At 49.9% G+C, this 13,715-nt stretch overlaps 1 protein-coding gene across 1 annotated transcript in view; it reads right to left on the bottom strand.

Annotated features, from left to right (window-relative positions):
* The window catches only part of Ulk4 (unc-51 like kinase 4), a 398,151-nt gene that overhangs the window by 133,165 nt on the left and 251,271 nt on the right, over positions 1–13,715 (bottom strand). The window lies entirely within an intron of this gene.

The following is a 13,715-nucleotide window of genomic DNA, read 5'->3' as shown; positions in this document are numbered from 1 at the left end:
GAGGTGTCTTAGGAGAGAGTGTGGAGGTGTCTGAGGAGGTGGAGCAGAGTTGCATGTAGCCGGCACTTGGATGTCCCGTGTCTGCTGGAGAAGCAGGGCTGAGTGTCATCTGGACTGTGGTTAGCATGAAGATGGGCTGAGATGCAGACACCAGGAAAAGTGTCCGAAGCACCCATGCGCAAAGGCACGGAAAGTGAGCCCTGGGGACCAGGCTGCGGGCAGGCAGGTGGGAGATGTTCAGGGCACGGGCAAGACTTGGGCAGGACCTGAGGGCAAGCGAACTCAAGCCAGAGCAGGGACAGGAAGGAATCGTAGCGAAGGTGCTGATCGGACAGAGCAGCAGTTAAAAGCAGGATGTCGCAGATATCAAAGAAGGACTAGAGTCAAAACAAAAAGGGAGTGTCAAGATCGCTGGCCCAGGTTCAGCAGGGGGCGTCACCACCCCCTACAGGAAGTTCAGCCAGCAACTCTGAAAACAAAAACGAAGAAGAACAATCCTGAGCCACCCACAAGGTCCACAGAGGAGTAAAAACTGCATGGAAAAGCTAAGAGAAAGGTCCTGCTCTGCAGTGCCCACTTCCCCCACTAGGTGGCCCCGAGGTACAGGCAGGATTCCCTGGGGACAGTCTCTACACTCAGAGAGGACCACAGGTGGACAGACGTCCAGCTTCTCTAGCCCTTTGGACACTTTCAGGAGACCTCCTCTGCTGTCTCCTCATGGGGAACACGGGGTCACTGGCATGGCCAGACCACAGTCAAGCCGAAACAAAAGCAGGAGGCTGGCACTGCAGGGAGGTCAGCCAGCAGCACCCTCTCAAAGACCCAGCTCGCAGCCCCCCCACCAGACACTGAGTGGGGTTTCCTTGGGTCAGTTCTGCCTCTCGCAGCCTCCGGGAGCCCCGTGACCTCCATCAGGCCCCGCACAGGAGAGAAGACAGCGCAGCACTGTCAGCCACAGGAGAGGGCTGGCTCTCCGTGCCGAGTTCACAGCGCTGTGCCCAGCCTCAAAGCCCAGCCCAGGCCCCTACAGCAGGCAGCAAACCTCAGGGGCGCGTTTCTGCTCCGCATAACAGTTGACCCCATCTTTACCCCCAGTGATTCCACCTAGCCTCTGGGCCCTCCTGCCACGCCTGTCCAAATGCAGAACTCAAACCCAGCCCGAGAAGGTGCTGCAGGCCCAGCCAATGCGAGGCAACTGCAGAGCTCAGCCGGTCCTATCAGGCAGCGGGGCCTGCCCCAGTGTGCCGCTCAGACCTAAGAGCACAGGCAGCATCCGGACGTGCAGGGAGACTGAAGGTCGGTGTGCCCGGCACTGCTACCGGACCCACCCAGAATCACCGCTAAACCATGCTGCCAAGCACACTGTACACCCTGCAAGACGGGCACAGACACCAGCAGGTGGCAAGGCAAGCGTGTGAGGGTCGCGAAGAACCCGGAAACCATGAGATGCCACAGGAAGTAACAAGGTCCCAGCAGTGAACCTGAAGGGAGGGCGATCTGTAAACCACACGAGAATTCAGAACAGGCCCTACGAAAGGTCAGCGAGCTACACGGACACAGCCACACGCTGAAGGCCATTTGGGCAGATGACAGACTGCATATGTGATGGCAGCTCTGTACATTAAGGTGAAGCTCAACAATTCCAAGGGCTTAGCAGTGGTTAGACCACGCCTGAAGGCAGAGCATGCGAAAGGGCCCGATCAAAGAATCAGAAAGAATGTGATTTACGAAACACCATCAAGAGACCTAACGATGCATAACAGGGATTCGACAAGGACAATAAAGAGAAACAGGGTCAAAAATACACTCAGGAAATCAAGGCCAGAAACACCCCTGTCCTGGGGAAATGCCAATATCCAGGTATAAAAAGTACACAGTTTTCCAATCGAATCCGACTCAGGGCAGAGTTCACCAAGACCCCAAGCATCTCACCACCAAAAGGAAAGACAACCTGGGAGCAGCGGCAGATACAAAACAGCGCAGAGCAGAGTCTCAGCGCGGTCACCTGCGATTCCTTGGCAGAAACCCGGCCGGCAGCAGGAGCAGGGTGAGGTGCTCAGAGTGCTGGAAGGAAAGCAAAGACCAACCAGGAAGCTTTCACCCTGCAAAGCTGCATTTCCAAAGTGGAGATTAAGAACCTTCCCAACAGAAACTAAAGGAGTTTATCCCCTAGGCCTGACTGGCAGGAACTGCTAAGGGAGTTCTTTAAGCTGTAACAAAAGGTTCCTAATTAATAACATGACATTTTAAGAAGCACAAAATTCAGCAGTATAAACAGCACAGAAGAGGCTCCAGGCACAAACTCCATTTTAAGAAGCACAAAATTCAGCAGTATAAACAGCACAGAAGAGGCTCCAGGCACAAACTCCATCGCGTGTAGCCAACTGACCTCTGACAAATACACCACAAACACACCACTGAGAACGACAGTCTCTTCAGAAGAATGAAACGGGGTAGCACCTCAGCCCGTCTACAGAAATCAACTGAAGATGGGCCAAAGACTTAAACACAGAACAACGAAGGAAAATGCAGGCAACAAGTGACATGCCATCGCCCTGGTCAAAGATCTTAAAAATTTGACTCCAAAAGCACAGGCAACAAAAATAACACATTGATAAATGGTATAACATCCAAATGAAAAGGTTCTAGCTCGGTGTGGTGGCACACGCCTATAATCCCAGCACTCAGGAGGCTGAGGCAGGCAGGTTGCTGTGAGTCCAAGGACAGCCTGGGCTACATAGTGAGACTCTCTCTCAAGAAAAAAAAAAAAAAGGAAAAAGGAAAGAAAAAGTTCTGAACGAAACACTGAAACAACACAGTGACATACGCAAGCTATCATCTGATAACAGATTAATATCAAAATATAAGGGCAACTCTAACATAGAAAGAAAAGAAATAATCCAGTTTAAAAGTGAGCAAGAGATCTGAGTAGATACTCTCAAAAGAAATACAAATGCCCAACTGACATGTGAAAATGTATTCGACATCATTAATTCTTAGTGAAATGCAAACTAAAACCATAATACCACCTCATAGCTGCCAGACAGCTTTATCAAAACGGGGTGCGGCAAGTGCTGGAGGTGGGGAGGAGGAGACCCCCTGTATGGTGCTGGTGGGGAGCAAGCTAGTACAGCCGTTATAGGAAACATAACAGTCCCAAAACATAGGACAGAATCGCCAAGTGACTCATAACCCCGCTGCCAGTATCTGCCTGAACGACGTGCGGTCGCTGTGAGAGGTGTGCGCCCCTCCGGGGCCGGCGTAGCACTGCAGACTGCATGAGAGTGACATGCACACAGCACACTGCTGTCCACATTAGAAACACATTCTGCCCTTCGCGACAGCAAGGACCGGGCTGGACACATCATGCACTCGCAGTAAGCCAGGCCCAGGAAGGCACACCACACGCTCTCACTGAGATGGCATCGGAAACACTGAACTAAAGAAGCAGAGAGAACGGCGCTGTGGGTCAAGGCAGGAGGGTGGCTGGCAGGGAGGGCACAGCCCAAGGGCACAGGGTCTCGGCCACTTGGGAGGAATAATGGTCTCTTCCAGAGGTACACTGCATAGCATGGGGAGCATAGTCAGCAATAACATTCATTTCAAGTGGCCAAGTGCCCACCGCCAGTAATCTCACAAAAACAAGGAGCTGAGGTGATATGGTAACTAGCTTGATTATCCACTATGTGTCCATAAATCATGACATCACCGAATCCCCCCTAAATACATATGCTAAGTCATCCATTTAAAATTTAAGTGTTTTCAAGTTTATTTGGGGTTTATTTTTTGGGTGTTTGTTGAGATAAGATCTCACTATGTAGCCCAGGCTGGCCTGGAACTCGGGGCGATCCTCCCGCCTCAGCCTCCCAAGTGCTGGGATTATAAGCGTGCACCACCACGCCCAGCTCAAATTTGTTTTGGAAGTATGTCTACCAGACAATTCAAAGCCTGAGAAAGTCCTCGATCTGGCAATTTCCAGACTGGCAGGACTGGTAGAATGAGTCAGGGGCTGAGTACTGAGGTCAGATGCCCGTCCGTCCTTCCGTCCATCTGTCTGCTTGCCTGCCCTTCCTTGCTGGGTCTTCCCACAGGCCACATGGTTTTGACAGACTTGCTCCCCTTCTCCCGAACCTGCCCAGGAGGGAAATTAGGAAACAGCTGCTTGGAAGGAGAAGGAAGCGCGACTGGATCTGCATGAGGTGATGTACCCATGGTCCATCGCCCCGGGAGGGAAGGGGTACCCGGGTGTCCCGTCACACCTCATGGGACTGAGGGATTAGCGCACCCAGGTGGGCCGCACTCTCCCGCAGCTCACGCGGGACGCAGCCCACCATGGTGAGGGAATAAACCCAAGCGGGGGCCGAGAGTGGAAGCAGCAGAGCTTGGCATGGGGGAAGGTTAGTGCCCCTTCTCTTGCTACTCTATTCTCCTTCACAGACAAGTCACACCCCAGGGAAAGATACTCCCTCCGTGGGGTGGAGGAAGTGCAAGGGTGCCACAGAGCCTCTCCTCCGGAAGGAGAGCTTCCCACGGCACGGAGACGTCCGCAGAGATCTGCGAGCTCTTCCTCCTCCGCACTCCACCAGGAGGGCCGGCGGGCGAGGCCGGCCAGGGCTGCCCCTGGGGAGTGGCTGTGTCACTGCACTCTCTAACTGCTCCCTCTGCCCTCTCCTGTGGTCCTGACCTGCTGAGGGGCGCGGCCATCACAGGTAGGTCAGCTCTCCCTCAGACCCGGGTCACGCAGCCCCTCTGTCTACTGCTGGACTCTTTCCTCAGGCTGCAAACAATCCAGGAGGCCCAGATGACATCCCAAGGACGGCTAGAAGATATGCATCGTGGAATGAAAGTACTACAGCACATGGCAACATGGGGAGATGCAGCTAAAGCCTCCTTAGGAGGAAGAGTGTACCGCCAAGTACAGGGAGAGAGCAGGGCGTCCCGGGTCCGGGACCCACGCTTCCACATCAGGAAACTAGAAGAGGAAGCGCTGAGCACACCAGAGCCCAAGCCCAAGCCCAAAGCGGAAGGAAGGGCACACCCAGGAGCAGGCACTGAGAGCAGCGTGGTAAGCGCAAGTGACCTCAGTCTCAGAACCTGCACAAGAGAAAGAAGACAGCCTAGGCCTCATCACCACAGCCACGGGAAGCTAACGTGAGCGAGCTGCGGCCTGGGCACGACCTGTCGTCCTTCCCAGAAGCCCTCAGCCACCATCCCTCCTGATAAGAAGCGTTCTGAGCTGGACCAGCCGATGGACCAGGTGCTTACACAACCCAATTCCATGGCCCAGGAGGTGCTACATTCAGCCCACTGTTTTGGGTACAAAGTGTGTAAACTGGCTCTATTTGGGCTGGCCAGCCTGGGAAGAAAATGACAGCCCACACCTGTTAGATCAGACCATCCACAGCACATGAGCCTGGGCACCTGGAGAGGACACCTGACCCCAGCACCACAGCTGGGGGATTCACCACCTGTGGTGGCCGGCTCTGTGCTACCGTAATGCCACTGGAGAGCACCGGCAGGCACTGGGAGACACCGCCCGAGACCATCAATTCAGCTGTCAAATGAACACAGCGCTGCGTCCTCCTCCACTTTAGTCACAGATCAGCCACCGTGTGACGTCTGGCTCTTCCCAAAGTCAAAATGACCAGGAAAGGGAGACACTTTGAGTCCATTCAGGACACCAAGGCAGCCAGGACAGCGCAACTAAAGACCCTCAGGAAAGAGGACCCCAGAGCTGCTGCAGAAAGCGGCAAGAATAATGGGATTAGTGTTTGAATCGAGGGGAGGATTTTGAGGGGACTCATGTCAATGAGTCTTTTACTGTAATAAATTTTAAAAATATAAACATCAACCATATTTGCCAACATACCTCCTGTATGATTATCATCATGAGCCAGCTGCTGCTCTCAGAGCCTAACCCACACCCTCAACAACTCCACGCTGCAAGTTTGGGGCCGAGGCTCGGAGAGCAGACAACTCACAGAAGGTGCGGCTCTGTGGTGTGCACTGGCCCTGAGGACAGGCTGCTGTGCCACGACTGAAGCGACTCCAGTGGACAGGGGGGTAAGATAACCAGCAAGCCAAGTGCGGATGCGAACAACCCCGGGTGCGTCTTTTAAACGTAACCAGGGACAGGAAGGGGCAAGAAGGGTACAGGGAGGTCTCCCCGTGGAAGCTGAATCTGTCCCATCACTAAGAAATAGAAAGGACTAAAACATAAGCAAATACCAAGCAGGGACAGAAAATCGCCCTTGCACCAAAGCATCCTACCGGAAAGAACCTTGCCTCCCTGAGGTTTCACAAAGCTGCTTCTTGCATTGCACACAGCAGCTCCACTGCCCGTGACAACTGCTGCTCCCGCAACGTCTCCTGCAGCAGTTCATTAACAGGCGCCGCCCAGGCACAGCCGTGGGGCCGATGCAGGGCCACAGCAGCCATTCGACGCCAGGCTGCCGCATAAGTGACAGCGATCCGCAGGGAGCGCGTTTCATTTTCAGTTCTTTTGGTGGAGAAAGTAAATACTACCTGGGAGCATGCACAGCTTTTACATGCAAAATTTCTGAAGAATTTGCAGTCACACTGAAAAGCAATTCAAGCTATACGAGACCTGTAAATGTTGTTAAGTATGAGCATAAAAAAGGAAGCTGGAGATGTACCCGCAGGAAAATAAACAAGGCAATGTGCAGGGGAGCACAGGGTGGAGGGAGTCCCGCTGCCCGTCCCTCTGCCTGACCTCTGGCTGCCTCCTGGGACCTTGTGGAAAGCCGCCTGTCCTCGTGTACAGACACACTTCTCCTCAGCCCCAGGCGCTCTGCCCTTCACCCACAGTCCGGTACGCTCACCCATTCCGAGGGGCTCTGCCTTCCGGCTCAGCGGTGGATGCTACGAGAGCAGGGTCTCCTCTGTCTGTGTTCCCGAGGTGTCCCAGTCCCTGGCCCATCGCAGTGCTCAGGACAGAGGTGCTCAGGAAGCGACTTACGCACAATCAAGAGACGGCTTGTTCTGCAAGCTTGCTGCAGACCATTCCTTAGAACACCCATCAGCAAAAAGTGCACTTCAGAGTCGGGAAAGACCGACAGAGCTCACCTGCAGCTTGCTTGGTGGCGGAGTCAGTACCATCACGTGGGCTTGGCAGACACCACGGAGGTTGAGAAGCCAAGAAGGCCCAGCACCCTGGCTGGAAGCGGTAGGCAGTGGGGGGAAGCAGGCCGCCAGAAGCAGGGGTCTCCTTTGGCCAGGGAGGCAGAGCTGCTCTCTGTGGTTGCTAAGGAGGCGGAAGCTGGACGGCTGGGGAGCTGGCCGTGACCAGGCGAAGTCGGACCTACAGGAAGACTGCAGCAGGGCCAGCTGTTGCCAAGGTCACAGACCCGGGCCCTCCCTTCACACAGCCTCTGGTCCTTGTCTGTCTGTCTGTCTGTCTGTACAGTCTCAAGGGAAACACACATCTAGTAACATCAAGAACAAGAAAAGATGCACACACTCCCAATTTTCATTCACCTTCTGTTGGAGAATCTCACTAAAATGATGAAGAAAGGAAACAACCTGAAACCGCCAGAAACAAACAGTGAAAATTATTACTGTTTGTGGTAGAAGGGATTATGAACCCAGAAAAATGAAAAGAAACTACTCTTACCAACTAGCACATAGAGTTTGCTGGGTGTGGTAGTGCACACCTGTAATCCCAGCACTCCGGGAGGCTGAGGCAGGAGCATGGCAAGTTCCAGTCCCTTCTGGGAAACTTAGCAGGACCCTGACTCAAAACAAAACATTAAAAGGGCACGGGCTGCAGCTCAATGTGAAGACCCCAGGATTCAAGCCCCAACTCTGGGAAAAGGAAAGTAAGGACTGTGTACAAAGGGTAACAATTACAGAAGATGTAAAATGAGAGTAGAGGGCCAGGGATACAGCTCACCAGCACAAGTGCCTGCCTGGCAAGCGCATGGTCCTGAGTTTGATTCTCGGTACCAAAAAAAAAAAGAAAACTAAAAGAAAGGAAAAACATAAGACCTTCAAGGGGAAGTATTTATATATATACAAATACAATCCAAAATTATGTAGGATTAATACTGGTGATCAACATTTTATTAGAATTTTTGGAAAAGATAACAAATAGATTTTTAAAATTCATTTAAAAAGAAAAATACATAAATAGGTATTTTTTTAAAAAGAAAGCAAGTCCTTGCCCTATTAAATATTAAAATATATTCCAATAACAGAATAAAATACTGGAATACAGGAATTTAAAGTTATACAGTTAGATAATAGAAATCTGGTACACAAATGTAGGAATTCTTATACAAACAAGGACATGAAAGCCATGAATTTTAAATCCTAGGAGGAATAAACAGTGCTGATATAACTGCTTAACCATTAAAAATAATTTAGCAATAAATCCCTGAACCTCACATTATCCATACAAACAACCCAGTCTGATTAAAGCTTTAAATATAAAACCAAACCCTCAAGCGGTTATCAGAACGTGTATAAGAAAGCATTGATAGATTTGACAATAAAAATGTTTAGAATTACATTTCAAAAGATTTAATAAAGCAAACCCACACTTTTAATGAGTTTTGTTGAATGTATTCACGTCCCTAATATACAAAGGACTCTTACAAATCACTAAGAAAACAACAAGTAGCCCTCCTAGTCCTGAGAGGAGAGACGCTATTCACTGACAAAATGCAAATGACCACCAGCTAGGAAACGAAGAAGCTCTCTTGGGGTGGGGGGCAGACAGCGACCGGAAACCACTATCAAAGGCCGAGAACAACCACCTAACCTGACACAGAATTACGCTGATGACATCAAACGTGGAAAACATGATCAGAAGACAATTAACATTTGTGAACAATCCAGATTTACTTCCCAGCAAATGAGGACAGCCGTCAGGGATGCAGACGTGTGCTCCACACAGATTGCACTTCCCGCGTGATTTCACCTGCTCCTCCTCAGGCTGCGGCCCTTAGTCTCACCGCTCTGAGAGCTGGGAGTCACCCACAGACAAGGCACTGACCGCAGGCCTGGCCCCTTCCTCACCAGCTCGTGCTGCTGGCTGATGAGCACTCTCTCTCTCTCTCTCTCTCTCTCTTTCTCTCCCCCTCACACACACACACACACACACACACACACACACACACACACGGCTAACTGGGTCATCTGGAGTGGGGTTCACTTTTCATTTCATAAACTCTTGCATTATTTAAATTTCTGTAATGAATATGCATTGCTTTGTGATCAGAAAAGACAGCCACTTTACATCCTGCAGAAAACTGAAGAGAAGAGTGACCGACAGCCCGCTCAGCCTTGGTTGGCGTGGCTGGAAACGCAATCTGCTGCCTTGGAGGAAGGCTTCAGCTCGAGGTGTGTAACAACAAGGGTGCCGCTCCCGCCCCGTTCGGACTCTCCTGAGGTTTGTCCCTCGTCTCCGGGTGACGAGAAGGTAGACACCAAGAAAGGAAGTCCTCTGGCTACCCCAGCGTGACAGAACGCACCTCCCCGGCTGACTCTGACTCCCTTGCACTGCTGGGAAAGGCCCTGCCTGCATGCAGCTCAGGGACACGCTGTGTGCCGCGCTCCATCGATGCTTATGCGGATCATTCCGCACGGCTAGGAACATTTTACACCTTCCTCCCAGTTCAAATCTGCAAGAGCTTCCCAGGGTACGTTTGCGGGGAAGGAGAACCTCAGCCACAGCAAGCACAACGTTAAGCTACAAGTGCGGGCCGAACTGCCCCCCGCAGCGGTGTCAGAACTTCCATTCGTGTTCCCTGTAACCCGTAACTTTGCCAGAAACCTAGAGTCGACTTCACAGTACAAAAACACTGTCGCACTGGCGTCTTAAGTTACAATCCTTATTATTAACACACTTCTCTGCGATTCCGATTTTTTTATTTTTATGATTAACACTTTATAGATTTTTCTAATGTTAACTCATTCTTAGATTACTGGGTCAATATCAGATGTTCACATTTGACCAGATTCTATTTGGTATTTATGCTCACATGTGACTTTGACCTATACATTTTTTGGTAAAGTACTGTCCTGGGCTGGCTTCAGTCCACAGCTGTACTAAGCTCACAGGACGAGTTGGGTGGTACCTGTGGAAGGTACTCTGGACACGGCCTTGGACGTTTTGGTAGAATTTTCCTCCAGAACCATCTGAGCCTGAAGCCTTCTTTCTAGGAAAATTTTTAAATTTCTTTAATGGTTCATCTAGAGCGGTACTAGATTATACATACTGAGCCAGTTGAATTTTTTAAAACCACTTAGGTTTGGACGATAAACTATGTAGTAGACTACAGCTGAGAAGTCCACTTCTTGAAACATTTGGTAAGTTGCATTGCTCTAAAAGTTTCTCTGTTTTTCTACGCCTCTGTAAGAAACAAAAAGGGTAAGGTCCGTAGACCTTCTTGCCTGAAGACATGGCCAACACCATGCATTTAAGGGGCCTCTGAGCAAAGTGGGAAGGCAGTAGATGTCCATAAAGTGTGGAATTCACTACTCCAACTCTGATTTAAAAGGCACTGCAGTTAAGAAGAGACCTCCTTCTTGACTTAATCAGCTTAATCACATGCTTTTAAAACCGAGGAAAATGTTCACAGAAGGAGTGGGTTAAAGGTGGGCACAGATGGGTCACAAGGATTGTGTGACCCCCACCCCAGTCCTCCGGCCAGTGAGGCACTGGGCTCATCTGCTGGCTGCTACCCTCTGCACGCTGTCAGGCTGTTTGTTGAGTGGCTCCCTGTTCTTGCAAGTTGCAGAAAAAAAGTCTCCCTTTCAGTGCTCCTCTCGCCTCTGAAGGCTGCTCTCTGGGTCTGGACCAGTGAAATCATTTCTCACACTTTCAAATTTGACAGGTATTTCCAGTCCCTGCTCCACCAGTATCACTTTCTCTTTTTAATTCCTACCACTGTTTATTTGTACCGTCTCTCCAATTTCTGTTGAAGTTTTCTTTTTTTTTTTTCCCAGTTTTATCAGTCGTTTCAAAGATCTATCCGTTGGCTTTGACTCAGTGGAATTTTCAGCTTCATTAATTACTGTTTTGTTTTTACTTCTTTCCTTCTACTTCCTTTGGGTTTTTTTCTAATTTCTCAAGTTGGATGCTTAGCTCATTAATTTCATCTTTTTTTCTACTAACATCTTTTAAGGTGACAGTCCTCAACTATTGAGAATTTGACACCAGTGCTACACTCTCCACAGACCAAAGTTCTTTTCACTCACTGAAGGCTGGGCAGGTAGGAGAGTTTAAGTCTCTACCACCCTCAGAGGCCAGCTGGTCATGCAAGACAACCTTCCCTGGGGACCCAGGAGGTGGACAAGGGGCCTCCATATCCTAGGAGTGTTCTGGTCGGACCCCTGGATCACATCAAAGTGGAAATTCCTGCAGATGCTGGCGCTGTCCCAGAATTCCGCCTGCCAGGCATCCCCGGCACATTCCATAGGTCCCACAGGGCCAAGGCAGCCAGGCTTGGAAAGAGCTGCAGATCTTTGCCAGCTTGCACTCAGTCATCATTTCATCACCGCATCGCTACCCAACACCATGTCTGTGCTCCACTCCACACGCCCTGTATTATGGCAAAAGTGGTCTTTTGCTATCTTGTATGCTTTTATGCTTTTTCAAGGATTCTCACATTTTTAGTTTTTGTTTTTCTAGTAGACTTTAATAGCTTTTGTTTTATCAATAATCTGGAAGCTGAATACATTTTTAAAAAATCTACAGCTATTAATTGGACATTAATTGCAGCTGGGTCTAGTGGCGCATGCCTATAATCCCAGCACTTGGGAGGCTGAGGCAGGAGGATCGTTGAGAGTTCGAGGCCAACCTGGGCTACAAAGTGAGCTCAAGGCCAGCTTGAACTGTATAGTGAGACCCTGTCTCACAAAAACAAAAAAAGAAATAAAAAAGATATTGGACAGTGCAGTTCATCAATAGTAGTCCCCAGAGCAACTCAGACTAAAATGATAATGAGATGGCTCTACATAACCTCTAGAGTGGTTAAAGGGCAAAAGACGGCCAATTCTAAGCGTTGAGAATATGGGGCAGCTGGGACATTTTTTAACATTGCTGGCAAGAATGCGGAATGACACCACCACTCTGGGAAATGGAAGGGCCACTTTTAAACCTTAATTCTAATTGACAAAATTTTTATTTATTTCTGGGGTACATGATGTTTTTCTATATGTACATACTGTGGAAAGATTAAGCCTGGCCAATTAACATATCCATCACCTCATAAATTTATTATTTTTGTCAGACAAATCTTAACAATGAACCGTTAGCAATTTTCCAAGTTTGTAACACATTTATAACAACTACAGTCACCACGCCACACAAGAACTTTTGACAGTACACTTCTGCCTCATGAAAATCTTGCTTTCTCTGACCCACGTCTCTCCCCGGCCCCCACAGCCCTGGGGGCCAGTGTTACACGGTGTGTCTGTGAGCTAACTCCACAGCTGATGCGCAGAGCAGGACTGTGCAGCGCTGTCTCCATGCCTGGCTTACTTCACTCACTAGAAGGCTTGCGTGTTCCTCCACATCGTCATAATGACAGGACTTCCTTCTTTTTCAGGGCTGAAGAGTTTCCCACTGTGTACGCGGTCAACTGCCTTATCCATTCATCCCTGATGGACACTTGGGCTCACACGTGTGCAGACACCTGCTGAGATGAGCGGTAGCTTGGTTTGAATCTTCTGAACGCCAGACGTGCGCCACAGTGGCCGTGCTAAGCAGCATCCACCCTCAGCACGAATTTCCTTTTCCATCCTTGTCAGCCCTTCTTGTGTTTGTCTCTTCCATAGTAGACATAGAGCATTTCTTAAAAAGATACACTTTCTATGTAACCCAACAGCCCCACTCCTAGAACGTGCCTAAGAAAAATGAAAATGTCTACAGACCCAGAGACTATGTGTACAACCTCATGTCACCTTCTCTCACAGTTCCAGTGGCGAGAAACACCCCAAATGCCCCTCCGCCATGGGTCCACAGGTACACAAAATGAGAGGCACATGGAATTCTGTTCTAAAGAACCAAACTATGGATCCAAGCGGCAGTGTGACTGACACTAAGCAGCATGTCCCGCGTGAAAGAAGACTGACAAAATGATACCGGTGGTGTAACCCCAGTGATACACAAGCTTCAGAGGCAACATTAGAGACATCCAAGCAGTAGTTGTTAGGAGTAGGAGTAGGTAAGGGAGGTTGCGTTACGGAAATGGGTGAGGGAAATGTTTCACATCTCGTTGTCACGAGGGTTTCACAAGCACAAGCTCACCAAAGTGTACATTTTACTGACTTTACGTCATCTTAAGCAGACTGCACACAGCACCCATGCATCAACTGCCGTGAACATGTGATGCCCTTTGACACAGCGGTGCCCCAGCAGTGCTTTAGCTCAAGCCGCAGCAGCTGTGGCTCAGATGGGCTTCAACAGTGCAGAAGCTCAGCGGCACCACTGGAAAGAGAACAAATCAGAGAGCTGATGAGGAGCAGAAGGAACACAGCCTCCTCGGAACCTGCGAAGGAGCCCAGCCCTACCTGGCAAATGAGAAGCGCAAGAACTTTCACCTTCTGGAAGGAAGCACTGCTGTAGCCCCAAGCTACCACCTGATTTCAAAACTCCTGAAGAAATCGGATTAGTGCAACACGACTGCCTTGGGGAGTGGGACCTCTCTTAGGCTCTAATGGTCACACGCAGCGTCACAGCTCCCGTG

This window comes from Chinchilla lanigera, unplaced genomic scaffold, assembly GCF_000276665.1.
Source record: "Chinchilla lanigera isolate Chin_1 unplaced genomic scaffold, ChiLan1.0 scaffold00019, whole genome shotgun sequence".
Lineage (NCBI taxonomy): Eukaryota > Metazoa > Chordata > Mammalia > Rodentia > Chinchillidae > Chinchilla > Chinchilla lanigera.
This window is presented reverse-complemented; position numbering and strand designations above follow the sequence as displayed.